The sequence below is a fragment of the Hibiscus syriacus genome, unplaced genomic scaffold, assembly GCF_006381635.1.
Source record: "Hibiscus syriacus cultivar Baekdansim isolate YM2019G1 unplaced genomic scaffold, ASM638163v2 tig00110556_pilon, whole genome shotgun sequence".
Taxonomy (NCBI): domain Eukaryota; kingdom Viridiplantae; phylum Streptophyta; class Magnoliopsida; order Malvales; family Malvaceae; genus Hibiscus; species Hibiscus syriacus.
The window spans coordinates 4531410-4541633 of NW_024062779.1; the positions used below are offsets into that span (position 1 = coordinate 4531410).

Sequence of the window (10224 nt, forward strand, 5' to 3'; positions counted from 1 at the left end):
TATCTTTTGAAGCCATAGGATATAAATATGAGAAAGAGGGGTCTCAAGAGAAAGCCAATGGTTTTGATGAAGAAGCTTCGCAAGGAGGTAAGCTGATCTTTAATTTGATCCTTTTTGTTGCTTTTTAATAAATTATATTTGTGGGATTTATAATTATGTTTAGGGTTGACATAGAGTTACTGGGCATTGTTCATTTGATTTTTGTTTGAACTTGTTTAAAGTTAAAACTCATATATTTTATTCGGCATATAGCATTTGATTCTTATGGTTATTTTTTAATTTCTTGAAAATTTTGTAACACATCTCACTGAGATAAAGTTGATCTTTTACTCCTTTCGATGTCAATAATATATGGTGATCGAACTGTATTAGATGCATCAGTGTTTTGATCGAACTGCATTAGATACATCAGTGTCTTGAAAATTTCTATAGCTTTAGCGAATATTATCTTTGATCGAACTGCATTAGATGCATCAGTGTTTTGATTATTCTGTGAAAGTTTAATCTTACTTTGATGTATTGATATAGAAAAGGGAGGCACCACCTGGTGAGAAACCAGAGCCAATTAGAACCCACCTGCGTAATATGATCATTGTGCCCGAAATGATTGGAAGCATAATCGGTGTGTACAACGGCAAGACATTCAATAAAGTTGAAATCAAGCTTGAGATGATCAGCCATTTCCTCGTCGAGTTTTCTATTTCGTACAAGCCTGAGATGATCATTTGTGGTGTATGAAGAGATAATTCATGTTGATCAAGTTTTGATTGTTGCAACCTTAGGCATTTTAATTAATGACAATTTTTTATTGTTTCAGATAATTTTTAACTAATTATGAATTAGATTATGTATTATTACGGTTGAATATTATTGTTGTTTTAATTTGATAAACCCTTTAATTATATATTCTGACAATATTATTAGTAGTACAATGTTATGTTCTATTGTTTTTTTAATTTGGTGTACTATTAATTAAACATTCTTAAGATTTATAAACTTTTATAATATATTTTTAATCAATTATTAATATTATCTAAAATACATATTTTTATAAAATATAATTATATATAAAAAATGAAACTTTAAAAAAATAATAAATAATAAAACATATTCAATATGTACAACTTTTTCATTAAAAACAGATTTTGAAAACAGTTTTCAGGAAAATTACCTAAATAGTGTAAAACATTTTATAATGTACCATCCAAACACTGGAAAATGATTTACATTTCTGTAAAACATTTTTCAGATTTCATTTTCCGGAAAACGTTTTCAGTGAAACAAACGGACCCTAAGTACTTAAACTATATTAAATCATTTTAAGTCCTCTCATTTTTCACTTAGAAAAATATTTTTCAATCAATAAGATGTTGATACTTCACAGAAAATTATATACTTGTTTTGACTAAAAAAATAATTTAGGGGCTTGAAGAGACATAATTTAAAGATTTATTTTGACAAAAAAATAGTTTAGGACTTAAAGTAAAAAAAGAGAGTATAATTTAGAGAATTTTTTAGTTTAAGCCTTGAATTTTCTAAATAAAAGAATACAAAGGTGAACGGCCTTCAAATAAAAGATTTTCATCGTTCCTTTTAAGATGAAAATTTTTAAATAATTATATTTCTAGAGACAGATAAGCCCAGGAATTGAAAACATTTGGACCATTAATTATTTGGGCTAATTTACGTATCCCATCAATCTGGTTAGACGTAGTCTATTTAATTTGAATATTTTAAGTTCAAGATTTAAATGCGTTAATAATTTAATGTAATAAGATTACTATTATTTATTAGGGTTCTTTTTTATTTTAAGATTTTTTATCTATTTATTTGTTAGAGAATGACATGTGTGAATATATTTTGTTATAATTTTTATGAGTTAAGATCTACTTATGTTGTGTAAAACTCTTTTAATTTTACATAGATTTAAGATTATTAAATGAGTGAAAATAAACGGTTTAGATTAACTCTATTTTTTTGTTTTAATATCAACTGTATATTTTTTTTATTCATTCAATAATCATAAATCTATATAAAATTAAAAAGAGTTTTACGAAATATAATTAGATCATATTCCAACTTTTATTATATATATATATTTTTCCTTTTTAATTTGTAGTATTCATATACTTAAATTGTTGCATAATCTATTTAATAAATCTCTCATTTTTAATGAAAATAATTTATGTTTAATTATATGCTCTTTCATGGATTTAAACTAACGTTACATCTGTAATTAATGTTTATTTGATCATTTTATTAATTTATTATTGATTTGGGTCGTCTCTCTTATTTTTCCAATATTATGTTGATCTATATTATAAATCCATGGAATATATTCACGCAACACAATTGGTGTCGTCTTTTTTCTCCCTCCTTTTTGATCGATGATATACTAAAGCACCGAGAAAGAGATGATAAGATCTAGTAATATATTCAAAGATGAAAATGACGACTACTTTTAACGAAAGGCCTCTTGGGTTATACCACAATCCCATGCAACTTGTCTCTCTTGCTTTGCTCGTCATCATCGTCATCATCATATACAAAGGTCTCCGTTAAAGACACTAAGTTCGAGTACGTTTTAAACAGTTTTCGAGTTCAAAATGACTAAACCCTGTTTTTTTTTAATTAGGACTGATTAAGCCGCCCGCGTTTATGAAATTCCCGAGTTTTAAACGTCAGACGTCGGTTTAAACTTTAAACCACACATGTATTTATTTATTTATAATAAAGAAATTAAATGGCGAAAAAGCAATTATTGATGTATTTCCTCTCGGTTTATTTGTGAACTAGAACACGTAATTTGAAAGGGAAAGGAAAGAGGCGGCAGAAGAAGGTAGGTTTCGTGAGCCATGCATATTACCATCTGAATTTTCACATCTATACATTTCAACCTCCAACCCGACTGGTTAGATTCTAACACGATTGGATCGTCCAAAATTTTAAATACACAAAATCCCTAACTTATTGGATGATGACAAGATTTGACCTGGCATCGAGCTCAAGAGTCTCTCATGGTGGCTACTTGTTTGTATTTTGTACCGTGTACGCGGTTTTCTTTTGAGTCTTCATCAACTTCGACACATATGCCCGCGTGTAAAAAAAGGATCTGCTTTCTTTTGTGCTGGGGGCACCTGCCACCTGGATGCCGTAACATGTTTTTTCTCATGGTTATTAGAATACTTAAATTCAACCTAAATTTAACTTTGAATTTTAAAATTAAACTCAACAAACTTACGTAGCCAAATATCCTTATTTATATCCAAACGCGTCATTTTCATTTGAAATACTAGAAAAAATGAAAAGAACCATAAACGAAGATAAGGACAGTTAATCTTTGGAAATTTCTACGTATACATTCATTATCCGCTCACCAAACCCTACTTTTCAAACGGGTTTCTTGCATAGTTTTATCATATTTTGACAACATTCTCCCCCGTACAAATCATATATTATGAAGACCATTGTTACACATACCTCGGTTATCTCCTTCCCAAAGCAGTGTCGCAATGCCCCTTCTATTTCCTTCCAGTTGTAATTTTCAAATTAATTTAGATGAATTGGATTTGAAGGAGAACCGCAGCTGTCAATTACCTTATCTTTAAAGTGATTCACAAATGGTGCACTTGTTAATTATAAAATCTCCTATAAGAAATATAATTGGTCGATGAATGGAAAAGATCTGTTTAATGTTGATAAAACACGATTAGACTAAAATAATAATAAACCTTTGCAATTCTATCACTTTACTTGATCAGCATGTTTTTAATTCTCATCAGTTACGAATTGTATTCGCCGGCATCAACCGTCGGCTGTATAGGTCAATGACTATATTATCAATGTTGCTAAAATGACTGAATGGTGGTACTATTATATTTTTTTCTTCTTTTTGAATTTTCATTAGAAAATATATGTTATTAAGTATTTGTTAAATCTAAGTAGATTATTAATATTTCAATTAAAATAAAAAGTTTTTTTTACTAATCTAGGATAAGTACAGAAAATATTTGTTCAAAGATAAGTTCTCACCTTTTGACATTGAACACTCACACTTCTGACATCTATAGTGCTCGAACTTGGATCATCAAAGAATAAAAACAATTCTTTTACAACGAAGACCGCTTCATTTTTGAAATAAAAAGTTATTTTAACATATTGGGGGCACATGCATAGGGGTAAATAAAATAAAGCCTTAGTAATATAAAGTTAACTTGTAGTGGCTAGTGCAGTTGTGTTGGTTAAAATGAGTCATGAAACCGGCCTTTCTTGCCCTTTCACAGAAAAGTTATTGACCTTCATGGAGTAATATAAGCCTGAAAAGGTATAGGGATCTAAATCATAGATTTTGTTTTAGCTTAAATTAGAATCTCTGTTATCACCTTTCCATTAATAACTATGAATTTCTCTTCATAACATGTAAAATTTTGCTGATTAAATACGTGACAATCGATAATTACATTCATACATTTTAATAAATGGAAATATTATTTAAAATATTAAGTATTTGTTAACCAAAAAATAAATATAATAGAAAAAGTGTAATACTGCATGGGTAGAAGTTGACGTGTGTCCCAAATTAATTTCAGGCGGGGGCAATTGTGTCATAATACTCCCATTAAGGAATTGGTAGAAGTTGACGTGTGTCCCAAAAGATAGACATGTAGTCGAAGAACCCAAGTGGTTTAAAAAACCCAGCTTCAGTGCAAATCTGAAAACTCCGTGAGACACTGCCCTCCAAATTAATTTCAAACAAGCAAAGAAAGAATTCACTTCCTCTATTCGATTCCCTATACTCTTCTTTCTCTCTTCATTACAAAGTTTTTTTTAAGAGTAATTGGCATAATGATCCAGTTTTTCTGCTATTTTCTCTCTGTTTTTCAGGTACTTTTTTCTTCCAACGTTCCATTTGCATATCATTAGTAATTTCTTTGTCGAATGTGTTTTTTGCTAACTATTTCTTCGTAATTGCTTTACAGATTATGGCTTTATACAGGGAGTTAGTTCTTTAGGCATCAATTATGGCCAAGTGGGCGACAATTTACCTCCACCCGACAAGGTTCTTGAACTGTTGAGCTCCCTTAAGCTCACAAAAGCAAGAATCTACGACACAAACCCTCAGATTTTAACAAAATTTGCCAACTCCAACATTGACTTATCGTTACAGTTGAAAACCAAATATTACCCGTCGTAGTGGAACCCAGCAAGCAGTTCAATGGGTTAGTACCCATATCAAGCCTTATTTTCCAGCCACCAAGATCACCGGGATCGCCGTGGGAAATGAGATCTTTACCGACGACGACACGTCGCTACTAGTATCTCTTGTCCCGGCCATAGTCAGCATCCACGGTGCTTTAGTTCAATTAGGCTTAGATAAGTACATTCAGGTTTCGACACCCAATTCATTAATGGTTCTGAAGGAATCTTACCCTCCTTCAGCTGGTAGTTTCAAGGGTGAGGTCTCGAGTGTCTGTCACAGTTGTTGCAGTTCTTGTCGAGCACCGGCTCCCCATTTTGGATCAATGCCTACCCGTATTTTGCTTACAAGGATTCACCGAACAATATCTCGTTGGACTATGCTCTTTTCAACAAGAACCCAGGAATGGTCGACCCTTACACCAAGCTCCACTATGACAACATGATGTACGCGATGGTTGACGCTGTCGTTGCATGTCTAGGTTGGGTTACGGTGGCATCGAGGTGAGGGTTTCGGAGACGGGATGGCCGTCGAAAGGGGACCCTAATGAGGTCGGAGCTACCGTCCAGAATGCAGCAGCTTACAACCGGAATTTGCTGATGAGGCAGATGAGTGATGAGGGGACGCCTTTGAGACCAAGATGAGGTTGGAAGTGTATTTGTTTGCTTTGTTCAACGAAGATTTGAAGCCCGGACCCACATCAGAAAGGAACTACGGTCTCTTCAGCCTGATGGAATCATTGCTTACAATGTGGGCCTCTCTGCCTTGGAAACATCATCGGCTTCTATTTCTCCTACTTCCTCTGCCACCAAGGTAGTCAATACTAGAAAAATATTTACCGGAGAAAATTATATTATTGTTTATAAAAAAAAGTAACTCAATAATCCTTTATTTTTTTAAAAAAATTGCATTCTCTTTAAATGGTATTTATTTTGGAACAGGCCTCCAAGGTGGATATCAAAGCCTGGTGTCCTGGGTGTTAGTGTACTTGCTGACTTTCCAAGTTTTCATGAGAAGACAACATTAAGCAGAATGGTGACTTCATCCGTAAATTTTGGCAAGTAAAAAAATTGGGGTTTCCTTTAAGAAAAATCATTTATCATTCCTGAAATGAAAATGAAAATAGAAAAGACCATTTGACAAGAGCAACGGCAACCCCAATTTTTTTCACGAGTTAACTCACCAAATCGAACAGCTCTACATAGCCGATGATGGTTTCAAGAGCATCCCATTCAACATGCAAGTTCAACTAAAGGAATCAAACCAACCATTATGATCAATGGGATAATCTCAGAAACTACCCTTTTGTGAAATCGGTTGATTTTCTTTTGTGATCATGTACCTGAGGAGTAAAGAAGAACAAAACTAGATAGCCATTGTATTTCTTTCACTGTAGCAGCGTAAGAATATTTTAGAAGATGAGGGGACGCCTTTGAGACCAAAGATGAGGTTGGAAGTGTATTTGTTTGCTTTGTTCAACGAAGATTTGAAGCCCGGACCCACATCAGAAAGGAACTACGGTCTCTTTCAGCCTGATGGAATCATTGCTTACAATGTGGGCCTCTCTGCCTTGGAAACATCATCGGCTTCTATTTCTCCTACTTCCTCTGCCACCAAGGTAGTCAATACTAGAAAAATATTTACCGGAGAAAATTATATTATTGTTTATAAAAAAAATTAACTCAATAATCCTTTTATTTTTTTTAAAAAATTGCATTCTCTTTAAATGGTATTTATTTTGGAACAGGCCTCCAAGGTGGAATATCAAAGCCTGGTGTCCTGGGTGTTAGTGTACTTGCTGACTTTCCAAGTTTTCATGAGAAGACAACATTAAGCAGAATGGTGACTTCATCCGTAAATTTTGGCAAGTAAAAAAATTGGGGTTTCCTTTAAGAAAAATCATTTATCATTCCTGAAATGAAAATGAAAATAGAAAAGACCATTTGACAAGAGCAACGGCAACCCCAATTTTTTCACGAGTTAACTCACCAAATCGAACAACTCTCTACATAGCCGATGATGGTTTCAAGAGCATCACATTCAACATGCAAGTTCAACTAAAGGAATCAAATCAACCATTATGATCAAATGGGTATAATCTCAGAACATACCCTTTTGTGAAATCGGTTGATTTTCTTTTGTTGATCATGTACCTGAGGATTAAAGAAGAACAAAACTAGATAGCCATTGTATTTCTTTCCACTGTAGCAGCGTAAGAATATTTTAGAAGAATTATTTCCTCAGTCGATGTAAATAAAAAAGTACTACTATTACATTATTATTGTTAGAGGAAATCCAATAAATAAATTTTTATTTCGTCGCAAAGAAAAGCTTTTCTTTCACTTTTGGACGCGGAATCCACACTGCTCTTATATAGTCAAAATATATAAATTCTTCCCTTTTATCTTTTCCCGTCCCTTGCATCATCAGCCAGCTTGTTGCACATCCCCACCCCCAAAAGAAAGTTCAAAGGACCCACCCCTTCAAGACTTAAGATTGTGTGGGTGGAATTGACTGATAAATATACGTAAGTTGTGTAAGCAAAAACAAGTCTATTTTACGATGTTGGGTTTTTTGGATTTTAGTAATGACGTGTTTTTTATACTTTAGTGGAAATAGAATGAATCAGTTTGTATGAGGCCCCATGTTCATGGGATTTAGCATGTGCCTTTGTTTGTATGATATGGGGATATGCTGGTAAAATAGCTGGTCTTTATTTTGTTCTCCCTATATCCTATCATTGACATATTATCATTATTTTGATTACTTTTTTCCACACTATTCCACCATCGATATTTAGTACTACGAGCGGATGCGGGCAGGTAAGATCTCAAACTCATCACCTGTCCACTACCTGCGATGGATACCACTTTCTAAATCCACACCCGTCCACTACCCACTAAAATTATACCCATCCCCGCCCCAATTGGAGCGGGTACAGTACAAAATCCACAAAATTATACTCATTTGCAATCCCTATCAATTTCCCATATTCTAAAGATAGCTTCTTTTTTTTCTCAAATCACTGGCTAAACTTGTTGATGTCAAAACAGCAGAATTATTAGGGGGAGGCATAAGTTAATAATTACTCATATTAGACCCAAAGTCAAAAAGGGAAAACAGAAAAGTCCCATTGTTAACCAATAATTAACTCTTCTCTTTATATAAACTATCCTAAACAAGTGGTATGGGATTTAGGAATATCATTGGATGAATCATAATCAGCCACATTGGTAGTTGGCATTGTATCTAATAAGTAGCACAAAAGGAAATGATTTTCCTTCTTCCCAATGATGTTAATTGGATTTCTATGTAAAGCAGAACTTTTCATTGCCATTTACATGGATTTATTTTCACATTTTATTCCAGTCTATTATTTATCAACTTATTATCATCTTTTGAGAGGGAAAATGGAGAAAACGGCATTTCCTTTGCTTTCATCAAAACTTTATGATGGAATACATGGGAGGTGGGCGGGACAATTGCCCAAAACACTTTGATAGTTTAATTGATTTTAAGTCATTACTATTTTTGAAATTATTATAATTAAGTCATTGTCTTTCCACGATTTATTGGTTTAATTCAATTTTAGGACCCTTTTAGTTTTAAAATGAAATTTTGACTTCTAAATTTTTGTTTAATTACTCTTTAAGATTATTCAATTTTAAAATTGCTAAACTTAAGCAATAACTTCTCTAACTTTTATGGTTTGCTCAATTTTAGAGATCTTATTTATTTCAAGTAAACAATTTGTCTCCCTTACAATTTAATCTTGGCTCCATCCCTACTCTCATCAAAATCTTATGTCAATTTGTTCTTATGCTCTCATCAGAATCACCAGTTGGTCTAGTGGGATGAGACACTAGGTCCCTTAAGTAAGGTCAGGAGTTCAAATCCTGACGTTTGCGAATGGAGCAAACTGGGTTGGGAGGACTGCCCTCGCCTCTGCAGTACCCAATTTGGATTAGTCGGTTAATAGATCGGATATCAATGATTAATTCAAAAAAGAATCTTCTTTAATATATTTGAGGCCCGTTGAATTACAGTTATCATAAATAAAAATTAAGTATATTATGTGTGGTATATTCGAGCATAATATAATTATAAAAGAATAAAATAAAAAAACCAAAGCATATTTTGACCTTATATTTACATAGTTTTCTTATGGGCTTAAGATTGAAAATGAGGGCTTAACCAGTTCCATACTGTTAGTATAATAAGTGGGGTTTGAAGCCCAAAAATCACTGGATTGAGTCCAAAGGAGTAACCCTGCACAACATTGACACTTGTCACTTTCTCATTTATTGTCCTATTTTAATTCATGCAAATGAAACGATCTCTAGAATTTTCATATTTTATTCTTTCAAAATCTTGTGCTCGCAAACAGTGGCGGATGTATATATGGATTAGATGGATATATGACCACCCTAACTTTAATTTAGTTTGTTAGATATATATATTTTTAAAATATATTTACTTTAAAATTAATTTATACATATCTTAAATTATTTTATATACATCCTGAAATATTTTATGACTACCAAATATTTATTACAAATTATTTTTCTTCAAGTTCAAAAATTCATTCACCAGGTCTTAACAAAATTAAAACTTTTAAATGGTTGAGACACAAATTCTCTTTACACTCAAGACTTTATATATTTTCTCAATCAAATTATCTAAAAAGTATATTTTCAATTGGGTTAGCCTGAAAAAATCTATTCTAAATCGGGTCAATCCAACCCTCAAATCCACCAACTTATTCTCGTCTCCCAATTTTATTTCTCACCCATATCCAAACACCAACTCACTCACGACAAGAACATCTTATAGAAAACTATTGAACTATAGTTTGAATTTTGGAGACTGTAACACCCTAGACCAGTATGACATACAGTCGACCGATTATGATGCTACACGGAACCACCAGAGTGGCTAACCAAAATTTGTTTCATCTCTAAACTTTAAGACAACTAATTTCTTTATAAAATAATTTGTAAAAATATAATTAACATTGTATATTGGGA

General features: G+C 32.6%; 1 pseudogene; it reads left to right on the plus strand.

Annotated features, from left to right (window-relative positions):
- The first annotated feature begins 4957 nt into the window (after nt 1–4957).
- On the plus strand, nt 4958–7209 carry LOC120131510 (annotated as a pseudogene).
- The last annotated feature ends 3015 nt before the right edge of the window (nt 7210–10224 follow it).